This window comes from Caloenas nicobarica, chromosome 4 (assembly GCF_036013445.1).
Source record: "Caloenas nicobarica isolate bCalNic1 chromosome 4, bCalNic1.hap1, whole genome shotgun sequence".
Taxonomy (NCBI): domain Eukaryota; kingdom Metazoa; phylum Chordata; class Aves; order Columbiformes; family Columbidae; genus Caloenas; species Caloenas nicobarica.
Window position 1 is genome coordinate 18,357,982 of NC_088248.1, and position 22,023 is coordinate 18,380,004.

A 22,023-nucleotide genomic window follows, 5' to 3' on the forward strand; every position below is an offset into this window, starting at 1 on the left:
GTTGGGGATTAAATATAAGAAAATTAAAATGAATTGCTACTATTAAGAAACTTTGTTGAAAGAGTGTTGAGAGAGAGCATTTGTACAAGCTTTGACTCCATATAGTGGGAAAAAGTTACATCTCAGATTTTTATTACTGCAAGTCTTGCACCTTATGGTAGCAGAAAAGTTATTATAATGGATTTGTGATACTTTAGCAAGTTATAGCTATATATATATTAGCTGAAGCAAATATTCCCAATTTTCTGGAGACACTAGTGGGAAAATAAACGAGTCAATACTTTGGCAAACTGGAAGTTAGGCATTTACTCTTTCTTTACCATAAAATGGCCTTGTCAGAGTATCTGTATTATTCATTTAGTTGCTGAGATTGAACAGAACCTTTGCAAGTTCAACTCTAAATACTTGAATGGAAATACTAATTTGAAATACCACAAAGTATGTCAATAAGAAAAAATAAATCACTTTGTCTCATTGAATTTGCTGTGGTAAATGGAAACGGTTTTTCTTTCACATCATCCAGAAAGTATCAGAGAAAGTAATGAAAATGAACTGGTCATGGGGCCATACATTATACTGTATAAGGAATCTATCAGGTGCAAAATAATTTAGTCCATTGTCTAACACATACATATATCTCGGTAAGAGTACCTGGCGTACTATTGCAACTCTGCTCAAATTTACATTTCAATAAATTATGCCACCAAATGGCTCAAGACCACCACAGTATTTTTGCTACACATTCAAACTGGCTACTGTTTCTAGTTCATGTATTTCAGATTACGTGTTTAAATTATGTATGTGTCAAAGGCTTTCAGCATTCCTGTGTATAGAAGGCCATGTTCTTCCTTCCCCCTCCACATCATGCTCCTGAAACGTGCAAAGGTAGAGAGTCGAGTATGTCCTCAGAGCCTACTGGACAAGTCTGCCTTCTCACCACAGACACCATGCCCTGTTCAAGTTTGCCAAGTGGATCAAGGCTGAGGACCAAGTTTTGGGAATGACTGTTGGCCATGTGTGTTAGACTTTTGTCCATTTACTTTCTGAATAACTTGTGCAATGCTTGCATTTGCTGTTTCCTGTATCTAATAGTCATTTACATAAATGTATATTACATAATTGGATCTCTGAGGTTCCCACCTGCTTTATGCCATTTAATCTCATTGGATACTAGGAAAAAAATCTTCACTGGAAAGTGATCAAGCACTGGAACAAAGTCCCCAGGGAGGTGGTCATGACCCCAGTCCTGGAGTGGTTGGACAACACTGGAATCAGGAGTTGGACTCAATGATCCTCCTGAGTCCCTTCCAAGTCAGGATATTCCACAATTCTACAGTTACAAATTATACAAGAAACAGATAACAATTTCTCCCTTCCTCTCTTTAGCTGGATCAGATGCAAAACAGCTGTACTGGAATAATTTGTAAGGCTTGAGCTCCAAGTGAATGCAAATAATATGTTAGCTATGTCATCTGATACTGTTAACATCACAGTACTGGTTTAAATAACTTTTAAAGTGTTTCAATTCAGCTATATTAAATTATTAAGCCATATAAAATTCAACTCTGATGGATAACATTGGACAAGTTTCCGTGTTGTAAGGCTATACAGAGAGCAATGTCTCCTTCCAATGGAGTTTAAGATGTTCTTAACGTGCTTCAGGGAACACTTTGTTTACTCTCCAGCAGATGAAACTTCAAGTTATAAAGAGATTATTACTTATTTAGTAAGATTTTTATTTCTTCCTTGATCATTAATCCCTTACCTTACAGTACATAATTTTACTGCAAAAAAAAAAAAAAAATCATTTTTTATGTTAAATTCCAACTATTTTCTTAGATTGCTTCTTCTTTCTCAGGCCATTAGACATGCAAAAGAAATGCACTTTTCTACTTTGCTTAACTATTTTTTTTTCTTCAGGAAATACAGTTGTTGTCTCTATTATTTCTTTGGAAGAAAGTCGTCACTGGCATTAAGACTTTCTTCTTGCTTTAGTAGAGGGACTCAAATCTGGACTACAGAGGATTCATTGAGACCTTATATTATTTCTTCCAGCTCTCATATTGCTTTCAAAAATGTTATCTCTATCATTTAAGTCTGACAGTTTAAATATACTGTTTCTTTATGGTTCAGGATTCCCATGTGTTTTATGTGAATTATACAGATACTGATCCTCTTCCGTGTATACAGATATTTTTACCAGCCTATTATCTGTAACTCTAATCAATGTTCATTTCCCCATATCTGTAAGTACAAATATTTAATTTTGCCAGTGGTTATTGGTTTTGTGGTATGGAATCTAATTTTCTCTTGGTAGGGTAGGATGTCAGGAAATTTTAAAATTATGTTTACTATTACACATTTTTTTACTTCTGACACATTTCTTCTATTCATTTATTCTCTTTTCACACTGAACAGCAACTCATTCAGTTGTAGGTATTGCAGATCTTGTAATGTTATTAAAATATATCTTATTTTTCTCTTCTTGCTGTAGAAGCTGAATTATTTTATTTATAAATACATACATTTAAGTTTAGCATGCTGTCTAACACATATACCTGTTAAAGCTATTAAGTTACATGCTTCTTCCAGAATGACAAAAATCAGAATATTTCTTTGGTGTAGCAACAAAACCACAATCAATTTTAAATAGAACAGTTTTAGGAATTCTGAAGAAATTCTGAGAAATTCTGAGCCTTACCAAATGACATTCTAGAACTGTCTGGTCTTTTAGTTCAAGTTTCAGTGAGTCTTACCTTTTCCTATAATACTGTTCAATTCATATATCCTTGTCAAACAAGAAACTGGTTATCACAGTATTTCATATTGAATAAGGAACTTGCTTGCAATGTGAAAATTAGATGCACGGGTAATACCTGTGTGGTTGAATTAAACATATGACGCTCACTGCAATAATGTAACAAGTATTGCAAAGAAAACACACACACAACCAACCAACCAGCCTAATTTTAACATTTGGATGCCCTGACTGGGATAAAGTGGTGCTTTAACTTTTCATTAGTCATATCATCCTCAAACTTATTCCTCTTAGGGCCCCTAGACACTTCTTCAGGTAACAGACCTGGTTTACAATGTTCAAATATGCCGTAGAACATCTCTCTAAAAGCACATCAGTGCCAGCAGGAGTAAACAAAGCCATACACATTGCTGAGCTTTTGCTTCTGTTTCCAGATAGGAGAGTAGGAGGAAGCTTTATACCTCTTGCAGCTTACCCAAGTAAGCACCAGTGATACAGCCAAGTAAAACTTTTACCAATTCAAAGGAAGCCTTGGGGAGCTGGGGGCACAGGGAAGAAGATGGTTTCTCCAGGTAGTGCTCTTCCCATTAGCTGGAAAGTCCTTGCTGAGGGCTGAAGAAATCAACTGGTGCCATCAACAAGAATTTGGCTTCTTCAATCATGGTACCTCATTTTGAGGATAACAAAGGACTGCTAGGAAGGAGAATAAGTAACCTGACTGAATCACATTTGTCTACGGGAATAAGCTTATAAATATAGAGTCACCAGGGGTCAGAAACTGAAGCCCAGATCTGAGATGGGAAAATCTCCAAACAACAGACATTTGCAGCAGAAAATCTCAGGCAATTCATTCAGAAGCTTTCCTTGACTCTGTGTGTGCTAATCTGCAAGGCCTCAGGAGTATGATCTGGATGATAGTTAACATGCACCTCATTCTGCTTGCTGAAAGTACAGCTCTGGGAGGAGTACTCAGCATATTTCCTTTATCCATTTGCAAGACAGATCTCACTATTCACTGTCCAATTCTGTGACCCCAGTTCCTTACAATTGTATTGCTCTACCTTTTTTAACTTTTAAATGCTCCTAAAAATCTCCGATCACATTAAGTGTAGCAGTTTCTGGAGAGCGCAATAGTTGCCCTTCAGAACAGTAGGAGTTTCTGTTCAGATAGAGGAAACAGATTAGACTAGATACATAAGGTTACATGAAGATGTTTAATACTGCTCCCCCTATTTACTAACAAAAAATTGAATACTGAAGCTATGAAGCTGAAATTATTTTGTAAAATGTACGATTCAAGCACAAAACGAAACTATGGCGAAACAAAAATGAGCCCCCCTGTCCCTGCAAATAGAGTAAAGGATATTGTGAAGATTGTAGAACCACACACATACTGAAAGATGATCTAGGAAGACACAGCTGGACTAATAATCTCTGAAATCTAGACACAGAGACCATACCCAGACAACGCCAATAACCTTGCAGGATTTGCAATTACGAAGTTATGGAGTCTAGTTAAAAAACCCACAAAACCAAACAAACAAAAAGCACCAAAACCACACACCACCAAAACCAAACATCACCAGGCAGGAATCTCAGGCCAATGTTACTACCATTATGTGACAAGTTCAACAACACTGTCACTGGAACTTGCAAAAAAGGCCTAAATACAGTAAGGGAAACAAAAAAGTTCAACAGCCTTCATTGCAACACTGGCACAGATCCTGTGGCAGGCAAACTGTTCATCACAGATGACTTCAATGTTTTGCTTTGGCAGCTGACATCTGGTATACAGCAATTGATCACAAAAAAGCTGGCAAGATAAACAACAGCAAACTTATGTTGTTCAGTAATTCTCTGGATTATAAGACCAAGCTTGTACTCATCACCAATCTGACAAGTCATGTTGGAAACATCAATATTTATAAGCAGGTGGATTTCACTGTGAGTGACTTTGTGTCTCAGATCGAGACATGGCACCATATAGTAAAATCTACAGGATAATTACCTACAATTCTTATCTTGACATGACTGTCAACATGACTGCATTGTTGCTGTCACAAAAATCTTGCCAAATTTAATTCGTATAAGTATGGAGAAAGCTCACCAACTGGGAAGTATTTTTTACTCAGGGAATCCATGTTGGGTTTTTTGTTTTGTTTTTGTGTTGTTCTTTTTTTACTAACACACATCTCCATAGAGCAGAACAACTTGTTTATAAAGATGCATGACATAATTTCCCAGAGAGATCAAACTGACTGGAAAAAAGGAAGTGTAATGGATTTACAGTGGTGAAATCTGAAGCTGCACAGTGTTGACTTCATGAACAGCTATTTTCAAGATAACATTTGACATTGATATAAAATGGAAACATGTCAATATAATCATCACACACACACCCCCCCCCGCCCCGTATAAAAAGAAATAAAGTCATTAATAACGTTATCACTAATGACATGTCGTAAACATAGGAACCGCAGAAGGATATAATGGAAATCATAGCTGAGTCTTAAGGCAAACAAAATCCAATGTGTTTGTCCACCCAAGGTAATCTATGTACTCGAGAGTAATCTCTCTCCCTCACCTGCCGAGCTCACTGCCTTATAAGCGGTTTTACTTGTGGGGCTCAATAATATTTATATATATGTGTGTCTGTGTTGGTTTCTTTATATCATATTACATGATTTGCTATGTCTGAAATCTTCAGTGACTTGGTCAGCTCATTCTCTCTAATCTATCCAGTTTGCTTGTCCAAGATTACTTTTCCATGCTATAAAAAATGTCATCTACAAAAATTCTTTCTAACTAGGAAGAATGTTGCAAAAGAAAATATTTTCATGGCAGGTTTAGTTTTGACCAGTTCAGTTGTTTTCAAAATTTTAGCACAGTCTGTTCAGCTTACTAAATTCCTGTTATTACTATTACAGATTTACCCATAAAGAAAGCATTAAAGGATTGTGTTTCTATTACTTAAGGAAATAATATGCATAAAAAGTAATTTAAGTGGTCTCAAAATCTAAACTGAAAATACCTTTGCCGTGCACCTATTAAATATCACATATATCTGAAAGAACTGCAGAAATAAAAAGGTCTTAAAATATATTAATCAGTCATTATCCAAACCCAACAGTTAGGTTAATCATCTCCTGGTTTACAATAGTCTATTCATAATTCTGGAGGAAATGTCATGTAATATCAGATGATAAATTAGAATCTTTCAAACATATTATTTTGTTTCAGTTTTTTATTTTACCTACACCTTATCTTTTTTAAAGAAAAGCAATATCAAAGATCCAGGGAGGAAATGACAGCATGTTAAGTAACAAATTTGACATCTAAAACATAGCCTAGTTTTCTTAATATTTTGTTTAAAAGTGAATGGCATGGCCACCCAGGCTAAGCTTTCATGTTCTGTCAGACAAGTCTTTATTCAGACTCAAAACCATTGTGGAAGAAACCACATATATAGAGAACCACCTTACAAGTCCATAGTTCACGTTAGTACATCATTCTCTTGCTATTCATTACTCTTGTGCACCAGCACTTTTTATCAGAAAACAAATTCCAAGAATTAATGTGGTGCTATCATGTAAGTAGAAAGGTCGGGTCAGATTTTCCCATTTTTGCTGTAGTAGGCTTGAAAAGACAGTACGATGTTGAAGCAATGAAGAAAATTTCAGATACTTAGCAACATAAAAGCTTAAAAAACAAACACTGTTAACATTTTTCCTTGTGTATAAGTTAAGGTAAGTAACAGAACAAGCATATCTTCAAGGGAAAAGAGGATAAAAAGGCTGTAGAAAGGTTAGAAATTAATTCAAGATAGGATATTCCACTTGAAACAGTTAATAAGAGAGCGAAAAGCAACAAAATCCACTTCATTCACCAGATAACACTGATTACAGAAAACATTTTTCAATTTCTGTAATCTGAAAGTCAAAGTCTGTAGTGCAGTCATATTCATGTTTTAATTAACTGACAGAATATAAAATAACTTCTCATCTTCCACAATCTGGATCAGACTTAGACATTTTCCAGTCACATTACTGCAGGACATTCAAACTGTACTGATAAAGAACTTCAACTGGTCAGGAATTGCATATTGGTTTTTTACAAAATTATAGGGTAGTCTTTATTATTTTAATCTAGGGATGGAAATAAGCATTTAATAGTAATTTAAGGACACTGCTTGCAGCATCTTAAGTGATATATAATCAAAGGCAAATAACTGTTGAGACAATAAATTAGTGTCAGAACATTTGGTAATGCTGTATGTCACAGTCCTCCTGTATGAGGATACAATATTCCTCAATACAGGAATTAATATTATCTTATCTGCAAATGCAAGAAACTTGAGACAAATATTTTTAAACCCTCAATCAAAGAGAGGATTGGAAGACAGTTTAATAAAAAGATATGTATAAATCTCCTAGGTTTATCTTCCTGATACTTTTACTGTTGACTGAAAAATAGCTATGAATATTTTTTGTTAATCTTACAAAACATAATTCAATTTGAAAACCACCTGAGATTTGTTGAGCTTGCAAAAAAGGTATTCTCCAAATATAAAGAGAAATTCAGTAGCAACATCATAATTGTCCTGAGGCTAACAAAGTAGCAACAGGTGTAAGAGGGAAAAAAGGTTTCACGCAATATATGATAGAGTCTAAATTTTGTCCTACCACTCTATATTAGCTGACTAGTTTAAATGAATTAATTTTGTTGAATTTGTGTTGGTTTTTTTATCTACAGGTAGTTTAATGTGCATCACCCACCCACTGGTCAGGCAAATGCCTCTGGATTTTTAAACAGCCAAGTAATGCACATTGCCTCCTACTCCTCCCAAGCAGGAATTTTATACTCTATGAGTTAACACGTCTCAAAGGTTATTACTGACATGAATTCTTAGGCATGGACTGGACATAGGTGCAGACCTAATTTAGAGTCAGAGTATGGTAGAAGTGCAAACATGTCTCTGTTGAGAAACTCTCTGCAGATCTCTGCCAGTTGATGTCATTGCCTTCCTTGTACAGCTTTTTGTCTCCACACATAAATTATGGACACTGGTCTACTGAGTTTTAAGATCTTCTCCAGGAACCAGGCATCAAAAATGTCAATGATAATTGAACTCGTATATGTTAGTAAGCCTTTCTGGAGTAAGCAGTTAATAATCAGTGCATGCTATGCTTATTTGAAGAATCCATCCTTTTCAATTAGCAGGGAAAAAAAAATTATATATATATACACACTTTTGTTCATTATCAGAACATTGCAATGATAAAATGATGGCCAGCAGTCACTATGCAGTGATGTATATTTCATGGAAGAAGTCCATTATAAAGATTTTCATACTTTATCTGCAATAGTGCTTTAGATACAGACCTTTATGTTGCATTTGAACACGTGGAAAATAGCAGAACAGAATTACGACACAAAGCTATTCTCTATTGTTTCATGTAAAATGTGTGTTTGACATTTATGCTTCCCTGAAATAATTTATCTTGAGATTATCTCAAGTATTCGAAACAGTTGTTCTTTATTGCATAAGGACACAGACATACAAATTGTACAGATTGTTTCAGATGGGTCATATATCATCATATATCACAAAAGCAGAGACTTTTATATTAAGAACTGGATCTGAAATTATTTTACAACTCACCAATCACAATGAACTTTGTTGTTTTGAGTAGGACAGAAGAATATACAGTCAGATTTAACTCAGGTTTTATGCCACAATAGCTATGCGACTTTTACTGTGAGTTTAGCTCACATCCTGTCAGTCGACAGCTACTGACTGACTATTTTAAAAACTACTATCCACCAGGTGACTGCATACATCAAGGTTAATTTCTCACGGGGAAAAGAGAAATAAGGCAAAATGGGAGCCTAAAGAACAGAACTATAATATTTTCTTTAAAGCAATGTGTTTACTTTTCCTGTAGGAACAAACTTATTTGAAAATGTGCCTCGCTTTCTAACATTTTTGGGTCAAAAGCATGAAGAACATGGCAGAATGCCAGGAATGTCAGAGCACTGGAAATAACATGCTGATGATATCAAAGAAGGGTGAATAATTATGTGAGAAAAGAGAAAGGTCATACACCTTGTCATGAGAATAAGCGCAGAATTTTAATACTTTATAGCAACAGGAGCTGGGGTACCCAATCAAAATCAAATTGAAATAAAAGAGAACACAGTTATTATGGGTTCACTTGTGTTTCTAAAATTCAGCAGAAAACTTGAAAGAGTCATGTCAGATTTTTCCTGTCACAGAAAATGTGGACTTAATCACATGTAGAGGAAGCCCGTCATTCACAAATAATTTTAGAATTAACAGGTTCACACAAAAAAAGAAAACACTAGGGAAAATGGAAAATGGGTTTCTCCTAAAAAGTCCCTTGAAGTTAAGACATGACATCAATCCCATGTGTCAGTTATAAAAGAAGAAACGATACTGACTGCAGTGTACTGAACTTAAATACACTTCAGAGAAACAAGTTCCCTAACCATACTTGGGGGAAAATTAAGAATATTAAAAACTCAAACCAATTTTGACAAAACTAAAAAGTGACAAGTTGGGCAACAAATGTATGTATCTAGATTGTCTTATCTTTTAAAACAAGCAAAGGAAAGTCTCAAGAGTTAAATGTTTTTTATTTCTTCAGTGCCACTCCAGCAAGATATATCAATTTGGAAGCTCTTTCAGCATATAATTAATTTACTGTAATAGCTAATTTAGCTTGGAAAAGGGAATTATAATATTATCCACATTGCTCTATTTTCGTATAATCAAAATTCAAACATATACAAAACATAGATAAAATAAATGAATGATAAATTATTAAGATTTCCTTTTTCTGCTATTTTCTGGTGCAATGATCTTGAGTGTAGGTAAAATTTGAGTTGAAAATAGTGGCAAAATTATGTATATACACGTCTGTTTTAAGGAAAATTAGGAAGTCTGTTTACTCAGCAGCAATTTTTAAACTTGGCAGAGTTACAAAATCAAGCATGTTTTCAAACTATTCACCAAGAGAGCAGCCAGAGGGCAGAATTTCTGGAAACTCACTGTGTAAAGCCATGATCTGAAAAGCTTTTATCTGTTACACCATTTTCTAGGCTAATTTCTTAAACATCTTGGAAATGCTGAAATTCAAAATTTTAAGTCAAAATAATATTTTAGCTATGAAATAAAATTAAAGATCCATTTTAAAATTCAAAGACATTTATAGAAATTAATAGGAAAACTAGGAAAATCTATTTGCCTACTGACAACAGAAAGTATTCATTCATGAAATACCAGCAATGGATTTCAAAACTAATTCAGTTGTTGCTACAAAAGATCATGAAGAACTTAATGGAAAATGCCCCTTTCAGATCTAATAATTTCTAATTTCATAATACTAAAGATATCAGAGAAAGCACTGTTATTCTGATAATATTGTAATATTAGCTGTAACATACAGAAAGACTAAAATTAATTGACTAAGAATATGGTACAGCAAAAGAAACAGCTGAAAAATGCTCCCAGCCCCTTCTGCCAAAATGCTATTCCAGCTATTTAGCAAATAAAGAATAACAGCTAATTACTATGAAGACAGCTAAATGTAACACTTCTCAAGATGTACCGTTTTGCATGTCAGCAAAACAAGCAGCAAGAAATGCAATACTTCTTTCCTGCCCTTCTTTCTTCTCCCTTCAGACATGAAAGGGCCCCAGTTCATTGCAGTCTGTGATCACAGGTGAGATTTAGCCCAATTCTGTGTCTGTTTTCTGGGGTTTATATAATTTTGGAAGTGTAGGCAACGGGCAGAGGGTTCAAATGAACGTGCACGCTGGTGAGCCAGCCGGTTTGCTCCAAGGTGATGGCTGCTCAGGGACATAGCATCTTGATTTCCCCTGGTTTGTGCAAGGTAAGAGCACACCTTGAAGATGTGTCAAATCTTGTGCGAGAAAACCCCTTTATGAAAGATATTACATCCCCACTTATCATACCGTCAGGGGCTTGTCTGGCTGCAGAGCAGCTTTCTCCTGGGCCACATCTTCAGGCATGGGGTGACACAGGCAGGAGGCAGTTATGTGGCTGCTGATGGAAACCAAGACCTGCAACTTCCTGTGCCAAAACTCAGGGCTTCTCTGGGGTGGTTCAGCAGCTCAGGAGGGCACCCACAGTGTGCCAGGCCCTGGACGCCAGCACACCTGCAATGGTGGTGGCAGCTCAGCCCGCAGCCCAGATAGGTGTGGCAAGCAGGGAGGCCACTGGCCAGGACCCCAGGCAACTTTCAGGCCATAGCCCTATCGACAGCTCCAGGCCCCAGGCCTCTGTCCATCAGGGAAGGCTTCATGATGGCCCCAGCCATCACCCTGGGACAGCACAGGCAACCTGATTGATTAAAGGTCCACAGAAGTACATTACAGTGATCTATGCCTAGAGCTGTGCTGCTCAGCAAACTGCGGTGGCAAAGCATTCAGGTGCTTTAAAAGACTGTATCCATTTTCTGCAGACAGCACCTGAAACGGCACAATCCGGCTGTCTCACAAACCAGTCCACAAAGGCACAGAGAAGCAACAACGTTTAGGCGAAGCACTGCCATGAGAAACTGGGTCCATCCTTTTCCCAGTCAGGATCTCCCAGACCCCATCATCTTCCTGCGGTCTCCCTCCCTGTCAGGCACCCATGTACAGACACATCAGCAGGAACAGCCCAGGGCCCTGTGATATCTCTTTCATCTCTAGGGGCTTGGGAGACCTCATCCATGGCTACCCTCGTGATCAGCAGATCTCTCTTGCATCCCACTAGCCACAAAGTGGTACTTCAGCATCCTCATGTGAACTTGGAAGAGACCTTCCTTGACAGACCTCGAGAGGCCTGTTTCAGGCTGCAGTGTAATGATTCACCCTGTTTCACACTATTGCCTAGTTTACCTCAGCCTGCTTAATATGGGTCATTTTGACTTGAGATAGTGCTGTGGATCTTCAGGATGTTATGTGGAATAAGCATCCTTGGCAAAGTCTAGTGTGTTAACACAGTTATGCCTATCACTTAAAGCCACGATCACAGAAAAAGTACTTTGGGCAAGATATTTTTTCCAGAGAGCTATAGCAATAATATTATTAATTGCTTACTTGTGCAAGTCTTTGAGCAGAAGCCCTTGAACAGCTGGCCACCAAGGTCCCTCTTGGAGGAAGCGGAACACCGTGTGGCATCTACTCACTGAGATCTCATTTTTTCCTGGATGGTGTGGGCAAAGGGCACATTTCAACACTGCCAACCATACCTGCCTCAAAAAAAACCCTGAATCTCGAAGCCATTAAGGTAGCCCTCAAACAAGGGAGTAAGTTGTTCATTATGAAAAAAATGCATTTGACTGTATGAGACAGTGCCATCTGGTGAAACTCCCCAGAACAACCTTAAATACATCTCCGTTTTAATCATCTTTCCTGTTCCTCCTTCCTTTTAGCTATCCTCTCCAAGAACTTGAAGTGCCCTTGCTGGGAAAAGAAAGGAACATATTTCAGATGGCACTTTTACTCCTGTTTCTACAGTCTAGTCCAGTCTTCTCATAAGGCAGTCTGCACATAAAGGGGAAAAGAGAATAAAAAAGTAAAAGATAAAAAGAAATGTGCGTTTCTCAGTTACAGTTCCTTTCCTGGAAAGTTACAGTTGCAGCTGACAGCACAGACTCTATTAGCTATTCTAGGAGCTTCACCTCCTAGTCCTGTTAAAATATTTGGTTCTCAATCTTTCTGTTTCAGCCTTTGAAGCAAAATTCTATATTGCCAAGATCAACATATTTGACTAGATGACCTTTACAGGTCCTTTCCGACCTAAACTGTTCTATGATTCTATGACTTTGCTTTTCTACCCACAGTTGTTGTACCAAATTCTTGTAAACAGCAAATGTATATGTGTTTTGGAAGGAAAGCAAATAAATAAATATATCAGGATGGAACCAGGTTACCTAATGAAGAAACAGGCATTTTGAATGGATGTAACAAGACTTTTTTCTCCCTTCCTCCTAAATTTCCCATTTCCTTCCTTTCTCTCTGTCATTCTAGGGCAAAAGGGGTATAAGAATAAAGATACAAAGAGAGTGTTAAAGACTCCTTGAGGATCTGATAGAAAAGCTTGAGAACACCTAATAAGGAGCTATTCAAAAAGATTTATTTTACTCTTTATTCTACTATAATTATCACCGTTGTAATCAATGACTTAAAAGTTTTAATTAACCTTGATTTCGTCTTTTAATGTCTTCAATATTTATCGTGTGTTTAATTTAATCTAGAAAAAAACCCCAAACAAACAAAAAAACCCCCCAAAACAAAACAAAACAAACCCCACAAAAAACAACACTTCTCTAGAAAATCCTAATGAAGGAATGACCACATCAAATTCTGTGAGCTTTTGTAACCCAAGACAATTTTGAAAGTTTCAGCATTGGGCTTTCTTTTCAGCTATGTGAGTGACTTCTCCTTCCCCACAAAACCAAAATAGTAAGTCCCACCACCCCTCCCCCTTCCCCAGTCCAGCCTCTGTCCAGGAGGGATAGATGGTGTTCATCGGTGTTCCCTCTAATCAGATGTAAGCAGAGAGGGACAGCCTGCAATTTCAAACAAATCCAAATTGTTATAATCAGACCTACACAGTTTTCCACTTTTTTTTTTTTTTTCCTACTTGCTTTTAAGGAAACATATAGAGACTGAAATCATGCTAATTCAAAGCGGTGAAAGAAGGTTGGTATGCTAGATGACTGAAGCGATACACATGTTTATGTAGAAAAAAAGACAATGCTTTGTTAGAGTTATTCATCTGAGGAGCCAGGCTCTTGTTATTGCATGCTTGTTCACAGCAGAAGTCAGATGAATTAGGAAAAATTTGGGAAGATATTTATTTTCATGCCTTTTCTGGATGGGAATTTGGAAAGAGAAGAAAAATTCTCACCCTTTTAGTTTAGAAGAAAGGAAATTTTATTCTCAGAGTACCTTTCTAAACCTAAATAATGTAGATCTGATGTATAATTAAAAACATCTTTTCTTGGAGAACATGACTTTACTACATCTCTGACAAAACAAGATCCGTGCCGGCTGTGGGGAATTATTCCATTGAGAGGCTATTTCCAGGAGCAGTGCTACAGGTGACCTCTGGCAATGTTAGAGAAAACCATACAAGAAAACTTGTCTCTTATCTTTTGAGGCATAAAATAGATGGAGAATGCTAAGATCATTAAAACCAGAAGAACTTTCCATATATGCCCTTTACCCCAACCTTGTCTAAAGCTCAGTCCCACTTGTGCCACTTGAAAGTCAGTCATAAAAAAAGTGTTTATGAAACTCTTCAACTAGTTTAAATGTAAGAAATGATTTTTCACCCTACTCTTGCCCTTTGTTGCCTCAATCTTTCTTCTAATACAAAATGTATCAGATTTGGGATTTTGTTGATCTCTGCAGAATATTATCTGTATCACTTATATTTCTCCAGTAAGCTCATACCTTTATTCTGGGTGTTTATTTTCATATCTACAGTGAGCTTTACAAGGCATATATCTCTTTTGCTGTTCCTGCTGATCCTAAAGAATCTCTATTTTTTTTTTTTTTTTAATATGGTAGTTTTATAAATATCTGAAGTACTATAACGAGGTAATTTTCCAGAACAACAGAAACACAATAATAATCTTCCATAGTTTTCTTAAAATAACTTAGCTGCCCAATTAGTGATTACTTTGAGAAGGAAGGGGAGGGAGTGAGACATTAAACATTTTAGATGCTGTATAAATTCTATAAATCCCAAAAGACATAGTTTTATATCTAAAATCTCTATCTTTATTTAAAATACACAGGTAGTACATACTTGTAGCATTAAAGTGACTGTATTTTCCAATAAACAACAACGATGCCAAGATACTCTGTGCTGATATTTTTAGAGTTATGAAGTAGTCATGTTTAAAAAGAAAGGCATATTTTAAAAAAGTCACTGCTCTTGTCTTGTGAATCAGTAGTGTGTGAATCTGTGGAATTAGATTATAGTTTTCATTCTTTTACTCCCTATAGGAACAGGAATATTGCAGCTACAAAGCTCTCCTGATGTATCCACATTAATGGATGCCTCTGTTATCAGTTTATGACAAGGATATAAGGAAAGTCTTAGCAGGTGTGATTGCAGCCTATTTTAACTTTCCACCTTACAGTTGCATGCCTTCATCAGAAGTGCATGTCCATGCATTCATTGTCATTAAATCAATGTGCAGTTCTGTAGAGTTCAGAAGTACTCTCTCTGATCCGAGTGAAACATAACAGATTGGCAATGAACAAAAGTATGGATAATTTTAATATTCACCTGATTTAGCACTTCACATTAAAGATGACTCAGTTTCACTCTATCAGTTACTTATTCCTGGGGATTTTTTGGTGTCTGTCTTGGTACTAAGTGGCAGGACTATTAAGAAAACTAATCCATAAAAGTTATCTTACTTTTTACTGACAATTGATATTACTATGCCATACTCCCATAAATAGAACTCATCACCAATACAGGATCCTATACAGTCAAATGAATGCACAATAAATGCATAAGTGATCCTCAGATTCCCTCCTAATCATTTCACCCATAAGCTTGAGCCAGAACAGTTGTGTTTTTTTTTCTCAATGGTTGTCAAATGTGACAGTACAATTTGAATAAAAAAAATTGTCTCCGAGGATATCATTTTATGTTTTGGGAAGATTTGCCTACTTTTCTAACAGCTTACGTGCCACTATGCACTTTTTTTTCCACAATCCATTGCCAGACAGTGTGGCAGCTTGCCATGAAATTAGGACATACCAGTCTCCTGTTCACCACACACTTTGGCAATGCTGCCATAGACACAGAGCTTCTAAGCTCCTTAGCAGCTAGGAAAATCATCTTATAGCTGTCACAAAGTCACAGTTCTCAAGTTCCCTGGATCCTAACTCTTTTAATTTGGATATTTAGTGGGAACTGAACATTGCTGAAATTAATTATCTCAGCAATTAAATTCAATGTAAATACTCTGGTCTGGGCTTTTAGATTATTTTTCCTCTAAAACCATAAACCATATTGTATAAGTAATATTAATTCCTCTTCATAGAGAATTAATTATGGTATCCAGTCACTGGCAGATCCAAGAAAAGTCAGATGTTCTGTCATGTCAGTATTTCCAGCTCTGAATGAGAAGATGAAAAATCTCTTTCGAAACTTTATAAACATTTAAAAGTATTAAATAAAATACATCACTCAAAAACTCTTACAGTTTACTATGTAGGTGTTATGCAACTTGAGATGAAGAGCAATAGAATGCTTACATAGGAGTCTAGAAAAGGACTTAAAGGAACGCTAATGGTATCCCTGCAGCACAAGAACCACAATAGTTACACTTCCTCTATTTTTAAGAGTTACTTTTTTCTAATTTTTATTACTCTGATTTAGTTAGATTTAACCTTAAGAGTGGCAGAAGTCAATATATTTTGTCATGTTGAATATAGAGGAAAAAAGATACTTCCTAAAGGTCATCAGCACAGCAGTTTCTGTAAAGATTTTGCTAATTTCCGAGTGAAACAAGAAAAGCATTCTAATCATACTATTTTTGTGGTTTGTTAACTGTGTTCCCCAATCTGGTAAGTGCCTGTTGATAGCCTTGATAGTTATCTGAGAATTTTACCTATCAACAAGGAATGTTTTTAATAAGGAGCAAATAAAATGATTAAATGATTGACTTCATCATCAACTTATTAGATCTACTTTTTACTTGTTTTGTTTTCTTAATATTTGTAATTGGAGCAACAGATAGTCATTAAGTCTTCATGGACTAAGATGAAAATCCTATATATTAAGATACAGGGAAGATGTGAGCATATTTTTTTTCTTCGGTAGGCATCCGAAAGTGTCAGTACTGACTTCATCACGTATCTGGCACTTTCCAAAGAACCCCCAAACCCCTCAAAAAGTATTTGGTCGGTGTTCATGTGAGCCATCTGATAAAACAGAGATAAGCCATCTAGTAAGTGAAACATGTTACCAGGCATTTTTGAAATTAAAGAAAAAAACCTCAAACTTTATGAAAAGCCATCTGTACTTCCTCAAGTTCTCTCTGTCTGGTACAGTGATTACTCTTTACCATTTCCCAGGCTCAATTGTACTGAGACTGAAAGTACAAATGCCAAAATACTATAGCTGAAACCTACTGGAAAACAGAACATACCAACACGTCATAATAAAATTTTCATTGGTCTCATGAGATTCTCAGGCAAGTTCTGCAGAAAATGAATATGAAGAACTGTAAAATGTTCATAATTTAAGATAATAAAAAACAATGAAGTCACTACCAAGCATACACTGAGTCATCCCTCACATAGTTTTATGCTACAATTCTGCTACTCTGAAACCTATTTTGGCCAAGATTTAGCATAACTTTTTCTCTTGCAGGATAATTTTTTCAAATAGCTCCAGAGGACAAAAGCCACAAACAAATTCTGCTTTTGCCTAAGTACTTCAGTAGCTAGAAGAACAAATTACCTAGTAGAAATACTACTACTAATGAATGAAGGGGGGGGATATTTTATCAAGTTGTTTTAAGCATTAGGTTTCACTATTATTCTCATGTGGGCTTCACAATTAACAACTTCAGCTTCTACTATTAGTGGCCAAAAACTCTCTGAGACATGTTTCAGAAGAAGAGAAGAAAAAAGCAAGCAACCAAAAACCACAAGCAGTCAACACCTCCTCAAATGCAATAGCTGGATTGTCAATTTATATCCAGCAATCCCCAAGGTGTACACTGCTGTAAGAGCATCCCAGGAAAGAAACTGTTCCTCAGAGATTCACCCTGGGCAAGGAATGATCACAGGCTCTCTTAACAAATATGTCAGAACTCATTAAGCACGACGCTCAGAAATACCAACAGATTTTTCTAGCCATATAGTTACAATACTAAGAGCGCATTATTTCTATGGGCTTTGAATCAGGTATTAATGGTGTGTATCCAGATCCTCAGGAGGTGTAAACCAGTGTAGCTCCATTGACTTCAGCACAGAAAGACACTGATCTGCTTGAAAGAATTCCCCTTTTGGGAGCTGTTTCTGAGATGTGAGATTTGTATCCAGCTCTTTGTTTTTATACTTTCACATTCCTCTGTACATTCATCAAATTTTACACAGAACCAAATTAAACCCTTTGAGAATGAGTTCCATGTAGAAATAACTTAAAAGCCCAGAACTGTCAATTAAAATAATGTAAAACATTCATAAATTGAAAACAAAACTACCATTATTGGTCAATAAATTAGACAAGATAGAATTAAACCACCAAGGACTTAATTTAAAAAAAAAAAAAAAAGCAAACAAGTAGTTCAATGAAACTGTAGAACTGCAATTAATGAAGCCTGTCCTCTGATTTGTGTCCCACGGTAGGATGTTTTTAGAGTCAAGAAAGGTATGAGCACAAACTGAAGCTTCTTCTGCAGTAAACTCACTTATAAGATCTATATTGTGTAAGGATTTGCTGAAGTATCTAATAAAAGGAGCTCGTTGGCTTTTCTCTCACCTGAGGCATAGTAATCAGATGCTTCCCAAGTACCTATTTTCATTAACATGTAAGGATTAGTTGTCCCTGGAAACTCTCTACTTTTATCAGTCAAGGCGGCTCATCAGACATATATAAAACCAGGATAGTTCTCTGAGTGTTCTTCCATAGGAAATCAGCGCCCTGCTCTCAAATACATGCAAAATAGAGTAAGTGAAAAATACAAAAAACTAATATCTTCCATGTAATCTTACAGAAGTTGTACCTTATATACTATTATCTTCTCGTACTTATTAATCAAAAAGGTTATTATCATATATGGGTATTTTCTGAATTTCGAACATCAGTGTGTGTTGTTTAATACACAAAACAAAGCAAAACTTTGTGCTTGTGCTAATATTGTGTCAGGGTGTAATAATGGTTGCATTTCAGATAACAAATTATGAGTGTTTATGGATTTCCATGAGAATCACACAGTATAGGTCAAGCTCAAGTCTACCTTTGGTGGTTTACAGGCACAGGCAGAGCTCCCACTCAATTCACTAGAGCTTGAAGTCTGATGTAGGCAGCCAGATTTTGATCAAAAAGTATAAAAATAGCATCAAACTGTCATGCACTCATATCACTTTGGCTGTTAATTTCGATGGCGTTCCTGCATTTATAGTACGTCAGCCAGATGAACTTGTTAGTATATGTATAAGTTATTAATTATTCATTTCTAATTAATTATACTGAAGATTCTGCTTCTTGTACTGTTGCTCGTTACATAAACTAAGCGTTTTACAGTTACTCAACTGATGCGAAGTCCCAAATGAAGATGGTTAATACATGTCACTAATAAGACTGGTACACCTAAGTTTGAAAGGAAGAGCACTTTGATAGGTGTAGTGTGTTGGCTGGGTGTAAGTCTCTGATAAATCTGCACTACTAATTGCTTTCTGGAAGTATCTAAGTGAGCTTTAAATGCTTAAATTGTACTTGTGATCCTCATTGCCAAAAAATGTAGCAATTTCAAAAATAATTTCCTACTTTTTTAGTAATTCTTGTAGCCTAAGTATTACACCAGCTTGGTGGTTGCCCTGAACATGCATCTATTCATATAGACCAGAAATTGTCTAAAGCTAATACTAATCTCAGAATTATAGACAATGCTACAGTAGTTATTAGCAACTCTTTTTTATTCCTATGGTTACTCAAGTATATTCAAAAGTGTTTTCATTATTAAATTAAATAATATATTCTCAAGTTAATAGGGCTCTTTTCCAAAGACGGAAAATTGAGATAATAGATGGGAAGTGGATGTGTTACATAATTTAAACTACTAAATTCCTCTGTATATCAACTGAAGGCTTTTAGCACACTATAAGCTACCCGAAAGACCTCTACTGCAAATTAGAAGAGGATTTAGCTCCATGCAGAACAGTGAAGACTTAACAGTATAGTGGCACACCAGTCCTTCAGTAGAGACTACATGTGAAATGGCAAAAAAGCTCTGCTAGCTAGTGTGCACAAAAAGAATACAAGTGAATTAACAAAGAATTGATTCTTACATTTCTTTCATATGTTGCTTAATCAAAAGCACATCTGACAATTCTTCACAAGAAAAAGAAGAACACATATCGTGGTTTGATTGTGTTCCCTATTTTGTGGGCTGCCCCTGGAAGGCTGTTCTGGGGTCACTGGGAGCCTTACCTAGCAAACATCCCGGACTCCAGTGCTGTGAAGTGCCCTAGATACAAAGGAATTGGGATCTTTAGGAGATTCACACCCAAGACTCACAGGGGTGTGTGGGTTTTGTTTGTTTGTTTGTTTGTTTTTCTTATACTTCCATATCAGTCCCCAACAGCACTGTATGAATGGAAACCCAGGAACATAAATGCAAATCAAGAGAGGCAGAATTTAAGGAGCAGTAAAGTGAGTCTCTCTACCCTCCCTTTCACACCCCAACAAAAATGCAAAAGAAGAAAAAGACTCTTTGATTTCCATAGTGTTTGAAAATATTTTGTATGACTTTAACAACTCACTGAATTTTGAGTTGATGAGGGCTTGTCATCTCAGTAAATCATGAATTTACTGAGCATGGTTTTGATAACTCATCCTTGGATATTGTGTCTTTTCCTCTGTGTATCTCTTCTGAAACTTATCTTGCAATCAACACTTCCAATTAAAACATGATTGTAGAGCATTGTACTTTTATCATTTAACAGAATCATAGAATCATTTAGATTGGAAAGAATCCTTAAGATCATAGAGTCCAACAGTTAACCTAATGCTTTACCTCTGAGAAAAACAAGTTTCTGTTCTCGCCAAAGATGCAGAATTTTGTTAGAAGCTTTTTTTTTTCCTATGGATCATAATATCCTATTGCATTAACATCAATGGATGTTTTCATAGTTTCAAGATCTTTTTGTGTTCACCTTATCAAAATTGTTCATCAGTTAGGGGTTAGGAAAATACTGTAGTGCAATTTAGAGTGGCAACCCCTCCAAATCCTCCCTCAAATATCCCCTTGGGGACCCCAGGACATCCTTGTTCAGGGATGTCTCCCAAATATCCCCACAATATGCCCCCAAGGACAGCCTCCACCCCAAATCATCTAAATATTTTTCTTAGGAAAAAAAAAAATCCATTAAAAATATTTAATACTTCACCTTTGCTTTTTATAACTAAAGCAACCATTACGGGTGTTTTTAAAAGTATGATATTTGTAGGTATGTAGGTATGTTTACGAACAAAGGTTTTCATCTTGTCTGTTACAAAGGCTATAACTAATATAATCAGGAACTAATTTTTACTTTGTTATAAAAATCTTTGATCTTATAGTCTTTAGCTGCTGTCAGGCAGAGCTGTATCTCAAGTCTGAATCAGTATAGGGACTGTTAACATGATTAGTTTACATAATGAGCAGCTACAGAGGATGCAAAAATCATCAGCATAATTACTTACAAATGAATAATTAATAGCTTGTATGCGAGTTAAGAGGTTCATCAGAGTGACAGAAATTCATGAACATTTATGAGCAATTAATAACCAGGAAGTCATTGATAGATGAGCCATGTAGTGTACACAGACTCTTCAAATGGAAAAAAATCACTTTTCCAAGCCATGAGGTTGCCAACGGTGTGCGTCAGACTGGTGGAAGGCTACACTTCAGGGACGATGTGCCTACTGTGGCGGAATGGAGGATCCTGGTACTCACACATTAATAGTTCATTTGTAAGGATCCAGCAGTGACATAAACCTTCCAAGAGCAAAATTGGTCTTAATGATTGACATGCTTTAGGGAATGAAGCAGAAACAGAGCAGAGGGAAGAAATGGGCAGAGGGAGAACAGCAAAAGAGCAAAATGTGGCTTTCTTTAGAACCCGTAGATGTTCAAAACTAACAAGTTCTGAACCACAGCACTGTAAATATCCTCTCTAATAGGCATAAGTAATAAAGGATTTAACGAGTTTTTCATTTCTACCTGAAGGTGACTAATCTCAGCAAGAACAAAGCAGAACTCCTGCAGTACTATGGAAGGTTTGCTGCCGATGTTCTGGTTTCCTACATGTACCTCATGTCCCCCTGAGGGCACCAGAAGAATGAAATCCTGCTGGCTGTAATAGAAGCCTGTGAAATTATGAAATACTTAATGACAATATATAATATGAAGCAATGACAGCAGTTTAGCATTAACAATAATGTAGACCCTACCTGCAAACATCTACTATAGCAGCTTTTGAATTAT